Genomic DNA, 9,423 nt, shown 5'->3' on the forward strand with positions numbered 1-9,423 from the left:
TGAATTTGATGTGAAAACAGGGAGGAATAATCACGACAGTGATTGTGTGCTGTTTCCTCCGCAGACTTTACTTGAGTCAGTCAACAATCCAAGAAAAATAGTCAATTAAATCCCTTAAGTCATTTCAATGAAATGAAATTATACAACATTAGCAGTCATTTGCTTTGAAACCAAACAATTTCTGTTCAATAACAAAAAGTATGACATGTTTTATAAACCCTAGAATGCCTAATACTGTATGTAGTTGACATATTCTCATAACTTGGATAGTGACGCTTACATTAAGCTCCAAACATGACGGCCATAACTCAGCAGCCGTTGTGTGATTGGGGATGTGCGCGCACGCACACACACATGCATACATCCTAATACGGCTGCGCCAACACATAACTGTGCTTATTTGTTTAAGTTTCCCGTCTATCATTTATCGACTACAAAATGGGCGTCCGTCACATACATGGTCAACGGCTGTCACTGCCCACTTGTCCACCTATTGAGGCGCTCAAAGCGCTTCACGCTGAGATTCACCGACTGATGACGCAGAATCAGAAGCAACGGGAGGTTCAGTATCTTGCTCAAGGATACTTCGACATGGTCACAATGGACGGGGATCGAACCCACTGCCTCCGGGTTGGGAAATGGCCACTCTACCACTGAGCCATGCTGCCCCCAAGAAACATTAACCCTAATTTGGAACCCTAGTTGGAAACACTAACCCTAGTTTGAAACCCTAGTTGGAAACCCTAACCCTAGTTTGAAACCCTAGTTGGAAACCCTAACCCTAGTTTGAAACCCTAGTTGGAAACCCTAACCCTAGTTTGAAACCCTAGTTAAAAACCCTAACCCTAGCTTGAAACCCTAGTTAAAAACCCTAACCCTAGCTTGAAACCCTAGTTGGAAACACTAACCCTAGTTTGAAACCCTAGTTGGAAACCCTAACCCTAGTTTGAAACCCTAGTTTGAAACCCTAACCCTAGTTTGAAACCCTAGTTGCAAACCCTAACCCTAGTTTGAAACCATAACCCTAGTTTGAAACCCTAGTTTGAAACCCTAACCCTAGTTGGAAACCCTAACCCTAGTTTGAAACCCTACTTTCAAACCCTAACCCTAGTTTGAAACCCTAGTTGGAAACCCTAACCCTAGTTTGAAACCCTAATTTGAAACCCTAACCCTAGTTTGAAACCCTAGTTGGAAACCCTAACCCTAGTTTGAAACCCTAGTTGGAAACCCTAACCCTAGTTTGAAACCCTAGTTGGAAACCCTAACCCTAGTTTGAAACCCTAGTTGGAAACCCTAACCCTAGTTTGAAACCCTAGTTAAAAACCCTAACCCTAGCTTGAAACCCTAGTTAAAAACCCTAACCCTAGTTTGAAACCCTAGTTTGAAACCCTAACCCTAGTTTGAAACCCTAGTTGCAAACCCTAACCCTAGTTTGAAACCATAACCCTAGTTTGAAACCCTAGTTTGAAACCCTAACCCTAGTTGGAAACCCTAACCCTAGTTTGAAACCCTACTTTCAAACCCTAACCCTAGTTTGAAACCCTAGTTGGAAACCCTAACCCTAGTTTGAAACCCTAATTTGAAACCCTAACCCTAGTTTGAAACCCTAGTTGGAAACCCTAACCCTAGTTTGAAACCCTAGTTGGAAACCCTAACCCTAGTTTGAAACCCTAGTTGGAAACCCTAACCCTAGTTTGAAACCCTAGTTGGAAACCCTAACCCTAGTTTGAAACCCTAGTTAAAAACCCTAACCCTAGCTTGAAACCCTAGTTAAAAACCCTAACCCTAGCTTGAAACCATAACCCTAGTTTGAAACCCTAGTTGGAAACCCTAACCCTAGTTTGAAACCCTAGTTGGAAACCCTAACCCTAGTTTGAAACCCTAGTTAAAAACCCTAACCCTAGCTTGAAACCCTAGTTAAAAACCCTAACCCTAGCTTGAAATCCTAGTTGGAAACACTAACCCTAGTTTGAAACCCTAGTTGGAAACCCTAACCCTAGTTTGAAACCCTAGTTGGAAACCCTAACCCTAGTTTGAAACCCTAGTTTGAAACCCTAACCCTAGTTTGAAACCCTAGTTGCAAACCCTAACCCTAGTTTGAAACCATAACCCTAGTTTGAAACCCTAGTTTGAAACCCTAACCCTAGTTGGAAACCCTAACCCTAGTTTGAAACCCTACTTTCAAACCCTAACCCTAGTTTGAAACCCTAGTTGGAAACCCTAACCCTAGTTTGAAACCCTAATTTGAAACCCTAACCCTAGTTTGAAACCCTAGTTGGAAACCCTAACCCTAGTTTGAAACCCTAGTTGGAAACCCTAACCCTAGTTTGAAACCCTAGTTGGAAACCCTAACCCTAGTTTGAAACCCTAGTTGGAAACCCTAACCCTAGTTTGAAACCCTAGTTAAAAACCCTAACCCTAGCTTGAAACCCTAGTTTGAAACCCAAACCCTAGCTTGAAACCATAACCCTAGTTTGAAACCCTAGTTGGAAACCCTAACCCTAGTTTGAAACCCTAGTTGGAAACCCTAACCCTAGTTTGAAACCCTAGTTAAAAACCCTAACCCTAGCTTGAAACCCTAGTTAAAAACCCTAACCCTAGCTTGAAACCCTAGTTGGAAACACTAACCCTAGTTTGAAACCCTAGTTGGAAACCCTAACCCTAGTTTGAAACCCTAGTTGCAAACCCTAACCCTAGTTTGAAACCATAACCCTAGTTTGAAACCCTAGTTTGAAACCCTAACCCTAGTTGGAAACCCTAACCCTAGTTTGAAACCCTACTTTCAAACCCTAACCCTAGTTTGAAACCCTAGTTGGAAACCCTAACCCTAGTTTGAAACCCTAATTTGAAACCCTAACCCTAGTTTGAAACCCTAGTTGGAAACCCTAACCCTAGTTTGAAACCCTAGTTGGAAACCCTAACCCTAGTTTGAAACCCTAGTTGGAAACCCTAACCCTAGTTTGAAACCCTAGTTTGAAACCCTAACCCTAGTTTGAAACCCTAACCCTAGTTTGAAACCCTAGTTGCAAACCCTAACCCTAGTTTGAAACCATAACCCTAGTTTGAAACCCTAGTTTGAAACCCTAACCCTAGTTTGAAACCCTAACCCTAGTTTGAAACCCTAGTTGCAAACCCTAACCCTAGTTTGAAACCCTAACCCTAGTTTGAAACCCTAGTTGGAAACCCTAACCCTAGTGTTAAACCCTAGTTGGAAACCCTAACCCTAGTTTGAAACCCTAGTTGGAAACCCTAACCCTAGCTTGAAACCCTAGTTGCAAACCCTAACCCTAGTTTAAAACCCTAGTTGGAAACCCTAACCCTAGTTTGAAACCCTAGTTTGAAACCCTAACCCTAGTTTGAAACCCTAGTTGGAAACCCTAACCCTAGTTTGAAACCCTAACCCTAGTTGGAAACCCTAGTTTGAAACCCTAACCCTAGTATGAAACCCTAACCCTAGTTTGAAACCCTAGTTGGAAACCCTAACCCTAGTTTGAAACCCTACTTTGAAACCCTAACCCTAGTTTGAAACCCTATTTGGAAACCCTAACCCTAGTTTGAAACCCTAGTTGGAAACCCTAACCCTAGTTTGAAACCCTAGTTGGAAACCTTAACCCTAGTTTGAAACCCTAATTTGAAACCCTAACCCTAGTTTTAAACCATAACCCTAGTTTGAAACCCTAGTTTGAAACCCTAACACTAGTATGAAACCCTAACCCTAGTTTGAAACCTTAACCCTAGTTTGAAACCCTAGTTGGAAACCCTAACCCTAGTTTGAAACCCTAACCCTAGTTTGAAACCCTAATTGCAAACCCTAACCCTAGTTTGAAACCCTAACTCTAGTTTGAAACCCTAGTTGCAAACCCTAACCCTAGTTTGAAACCCTAACCCTAGTTTGAAACCCTAATTTGAAACCCTAACCCTAGTTTGAAACCCTACTTTGAAACCCTAACCCTAGTTTGAAACCCTACTTTGAAACCCTAACCCTAGTTTGAAATCCTACTTTCAAACCCTAACCCTAGTTTGAAACCCTAGTTGGAAACCCTAACCCTAGTTTGAAACCCTAGTTGGAAACCCTAACCCTAGTTTGAAACCCTAACCCTAGTTTGAAACCCTAGTTTGAAACCCTAGTTGGAAACCCTAACCCTAGTTTGAAACCCTAGTTGAAAACCCTAACCCTAGTTTGAAACCCTAATTTGAAACCCTAACCCTAGTTTGAAACCCTAGTTGGAAACCCTAACCCTAGTTTGAAACCCTAGTTGGAAACCCTAACCCTAGTTTGAAACCCTAGTTTGAAACCCTAACCCTAGTTTGAAACCCTAGTTGGAAACCCTAACCCTAGTTTGAAACCATAACCCTAGTTTGAAACCCTAGTTTGAAACCGTAACCCTAGTTGGAAACCCTAACCCTAGTTTGAAACCCTACTTTCAAACCCTAACCCTAGTTTGAAACCCTAGTTGGAAACCCTAACCCTCGTTTGAAACCCTAATTCGAAACCCTAACCCTAGTTTGAAACCCTAGTTGGAAACCCTGACCCTAGTTTGAAACCCTAGTTTGAAACCCTAACCCTAGTTTGAAACCCTAGTTGGAAACCCTAACCCTAGTTTGAAACCCTAGTTGCAAACCCTAACCCTAGTTTGAAACCCTAACCCTAGTTTGAAACCCTAGTTGGAAACCCTAACCCTAGTTTGAAACCCTAACCCTAGTTTGAAACCCTAGTTTGAAACCCTAGTTGGAAACCCTAACCCTAGTTTGAAACCCTAGTTGAAAACCCTAACCCTAGTTTGAAACCCTAATTTGAAACCCTAACCCTAGTTTGAAACCCTAGTTGGAAACCCTAACCCTAGTTTGAAACCCTAGTTGGAAACCCTAACCCTAGTTTGTAACCCTAGTTGGAAACCCTAACCCTAGTTTGAAACCCTAGTTAAAAACCCTAACCCTAGCTTGAAACCCTAGTTAAAAACCCTAACCCTAGTTTGAAACCCTAGTTGGAAACCCTAACCCTAGTTTGAAACCCTAGTTTGAAACCCTAACCCTAGTTTGAAACCCTAGTTTGAAACCCTAACCCTAGTTTGAAACCCTAACCCTAGTTTGAAACCCTAGTTGCAAACCCTAACCCTAGTTTGAAACAATAACCCTAGTTTGAAACCCTAGTTTGAAACCCTAACCCTAGTTTGAAACCCTAACCCTAGTTTGAAACCCTAGTTGCAAACCCTAACCCTAGTTTGAAACCCTAACCCTAGTTTGAAACCCTAGTTGGAAACCCTAACCCTAGTGTTAAACCCTAGTTGGAAACCCTAACCCTAGTTTGAAACCCTAGTTGGAAACCCTAACCCTAGCTTGAAACCCTAGTTGCAAACCCTAACCCTAGTTTAAAACCCTAGTTGGAAACCCTAACCCTAGTTTGAAACCCTAGTTTGAAACCCTAACCCTAGTTTGAAACCCTAGTTGGAAACCCTAACCCTAGTTTGAAACCCTAACCCTAGTTGGAAACCCTAGTTTGAAACCCTAACCCTAGTATGAAACCCTAACCCTAGTTTGAAACCCTAGTTGGAAACCCTAACCCTAGTTTGAAACCCTACTTTGAAACCCTAACCCTAGTTTGAAACCCTATTTGGAAACCCTAACCCTAGTTTGAAACCCTAGTTGGAAACCCTAACCCTAGTTTGAAACCCTAGTTGGAAACCTTAACCCTAGTTTGAAACCCTAATTTGAAACCCTAACCCTAGTTTTAAACCATAACCCTAGTTTGAAACCCTAGTTTGAAACCCTAACACTAGTATGAAACCCTAACCCTAGTTTGAAACCTTAACCCTAGTTTGAAACCCTAGTTGGAAACCCTAACCCTAGTTTGAAACCCTAACCCTAGTTTGAAACCCTAATTGCAAACCCTAACCCTAGTTTGAAACCCTAACTCTAGTTTGAAACCCTAGTTGCAAACCCTAACCCTAGTTTGAAACCCTAACCCTAGTTTGAAACCCTAATTTGAAACCCTAACCCTAGTTTGAAACCCTACTTTGAAACCCTAACCCTAGTTTGAAACCCTACTTTGAAACCCTAACCCTAGTTTGAAATCCTACTTTCAAACCCTAACCCTAGTTTGAAACCCTAGTTGGAAACCCTAACCCTAGTTTGAAACCCTAGTTGGAAACCCTAACCCTAGTTTGAAACCCTAACCCTAGTTTGAAACCCTAGTTTGAAACCCTAGTTGGAAACCCTAACCCTAGTTTGAAACCCTAATTTGAAACCCTAACCCTAGTTTGAAACCCTAGTTGGAAACCCTAACCCTAGTTTGAAACCCTAGTTGGAAACCCTAACCCTAGTTTGAAACCCTAGTTTGAAACCCTAACCCTAGTTTGAAACCCTAGTTGGAAACCCTAACCCTAGTTTGAAACCATAACCCTAGTTTGAAACCCTAGTTTGAAACCCTAACCCTAGTTGGAAACCCTAACCCTAGTTTGAAACCCTACTTTCAAACCCTAACCCTAGTTTGAAACCCTAGTTGGAAACCCTAACCCTCGTTTGAAACCCTAATTCGAAACCCTAACCCTAGTTTGAAACCCTAGTTGGAAACCCTGACCCTAGTTTGAAACCCTAGTTTGAAACCCTAACCCTAGTTTGAAACCCTAGTTGGAAACCCTAACCCTAGTTTGAAACCCTAGTTGCAAACCCTAACCCTAGTTTGAAACCATAACCCTAGTTTGAAACCCTAGTTGGAAACCCTAACCCTAGTTTGAAACCCTAACCCTAGTTTGAAACCCTAGTTTGAAACCCTAGTTGGAAACCCTAACCCTAGTTTGAAACCCTAGTTGAAAACCCTAACCCTAGTTTGAAACCCTAATTTGAAACCCTAACCCTAGTTTGAAACCCTAGTTGGAAACCCTAACCCTAGTTTGAAACCCTAGTTGGAAACCCTAACCCTAGTTTGAAACCCTAGTTTGAAACCCTAACCCTAGTTTGAAACCCTAGTTGGAAACCCTAACCCTAGTTTGAAACCCTACTTTCAAACCCTAACCCTAGTTTGAAACCCTAGTTGGAAACCCTAACCCTAGTTTGAAACCCTAATTTGAAACCCTAACCCTAGTTTGAAACCCTAGTTGGAAACCCTAACCCTAGTTTGAAACCCTAGTTGGAAACCCTAATCCTAGTTTGAAACCCTAGTTGGAAACCCTAACCCTAGTTTGAAACCCTAGTTTGAAACCCTAACCCTAGTTTGAAACCCTAGTTGCAAACCCTAACCCTGGTTTGAAACCATAACCCTAGTTTGAAACCCTAGTTTGAAACCCTAAGCCTAGTTTGAAACCCTAGTTGGAAACCCTAAATCTAGTTTGAAACCCTAGTTGGAAACCCTAACCCTAGTTTGAAACCCTAGTTTGAAACCCTAACCGTAGTTTGAAACCCTAGTTGCAAACCCTAACCCTAGTTTGAAACCATAACCCTAGTTTGAAACCCTACTTTCAAACCCTAACCCTAGTTTGAAACCCTAGTTGGAAACCCTAACCCTAGTTTGAAACCCTAGTTGGAAACCCTAACCCTAGTTTGAAACCCTAGTTGGAAACCCTAACCCTAGTTTGAAACCCTAGTTGGAAACCCTAACCCTAGTTTGAAACCCTAGTTGCAAACCCTAACCCTAGTTTGAAACCATAACCCTAGTTTGAAACCCTAGTTTGAAACCCTAACCCTAGTTGGAAACCCTAACCCTAGTTTGAAACCCTACTTTCAAACCCTAACCCTAGTTTGAAACCCTAGTTGGAAACCCTAACCCTCGTTTGAAACCCTAATTTGAAACCCTAACCCTAGTTTGAAACCCTAGTTGGAAACCCTAACCCTAGTTTGAAACCCTAGTTGGAAACCCTAACCCTAGTTTGAAACCCTAGTTGGAAACCCTAACCCTAGTTTGAAACCCTAGTTTGAAACCCTAACCCTAGTTTGAAACCCTAGTTGCAAACCCTAACCCTAGTTTGAAACCATAACCCTAGTTTGAAACCCTAGTTTGAAACTAGTTGGAAACCCTAACCCTAGTTTGAAACCCAAACCCTAGTTGCAAACCCTAACCCTAGTTTGAAACCCTAACCCTAGTTTGAAACCCTAGTTTGAAACCCAAACCCTAGTTGGAAACCCTAACCCTAGTTTGAAACCCTTGTTGGAAACCCTAACCCTAGTTTGAAACCCTAGTTGGAAACCCTATCCCTAGTTTGAAACCCTAGTTGCAAACCCTAACCCTAGTTTGAAACCCTAACTTTTGTATGTAAGCCTAACCCTAGTTTGAAACCCTACATACGTGGAATGCCCAGCTCTCCTCACCGCAACGCAGTGCAGCTGGAATTTTTATTTTCTAAAAAGCAATCAGGATGTGGCTTGACCTACTGAATGTTCTGAAGGACTTTTCAAAGGTTTCAACGGAACGTCTGCCTATTTAAAAAAAAAATGGGTGGGGCGGGGGGGCGGGACGGGTCATCAAATATGGTGAGGCCACAACCCCAAAACAATAGATGGATGGAACAGGTTATTTCAGTGGATGGTGAATACCGTAATTGAGGCACGGCTTCCATTCAAGCAGTGGCATCTGCAATCGCAGAGTTGAACATCAGCAGTCATACGTGTGCCAAATGTCGTGTCCAAGTCCGGACTATTTACTGTGGCGTGCACGAAAGCAGGCCAGCTGTGACTCGCATCATGCTGCTTCAGCATGATGAGGATGCTGAAAAACTCACTCTAGTCGGCTCTTTCAGTAAGTGAAAAACAAAGACGAGGTTGCATATGTTGGGTGGTCCGCAAAATAGTTGGCGATAAATTGTGATGCTAAATTAAAAAAAAAAAAAAAAGTGCATTCCTACAGGGGGCCAGCACATCAATAAAACAAACATACTGGGCCTAAGCATACTAATTACTCCTCCATACAATAATTTTGGACCAATGAAAAGCTCTGATGTTACTGTGATGTGTCGCATAAATGTGACCTTGCTTACGTGAACGTGATTCTGATCATGTTGTCTGCTCGTCGCTTTTTAAATGTGGCCAGTGTTCTGAAAATGCCTTCAAATTGAACCGCACTGACTGCTCTTGTCAACGCGCTCGTCTCTGTTTACAGCCTTGTTGTTAGTGGAAGCGGAGCACATCAGTGGATACAAATGCAATTTCATTCAAATTAATTTGCTTCTGCTCCTTTCTATTCATCATTCTTTAGATATTTAGGTTGAAATGGGATGTAGCCCCCTCCTTGGACCCAAAGTTTGAGAACCCTGATCTCTAGCTGGGTTGACATGACTGTTTTTGTCATTCCCAAAATCATTCCAACCGAAGATCTCTGGTCAACTGTTTACATCGGAACAGCTGTTCTACCGCCATGTGACGTGCTGGTCATTGTAGAAATCGCGTGACTTGTGAGGACGGAGTTCATTTGTCTACTTAGCACACATGAAACAA

The sequence above is a fragment of the Filicampus tigris genome, chromosome 5 (assembly GCF_054856515.1).
Source record: "Filicampus tigris isolate MCC_2025a chromosome 5, RoL_Ftig_1.0, whole genome shotgun sequence".
Classification (NCBI taxonomy): Eukaryota; Metazoa; Chordata; class Actinopteri; order Syngnathiformes; family Syngnathidae; genus Filicampus; species Filicampus tigris.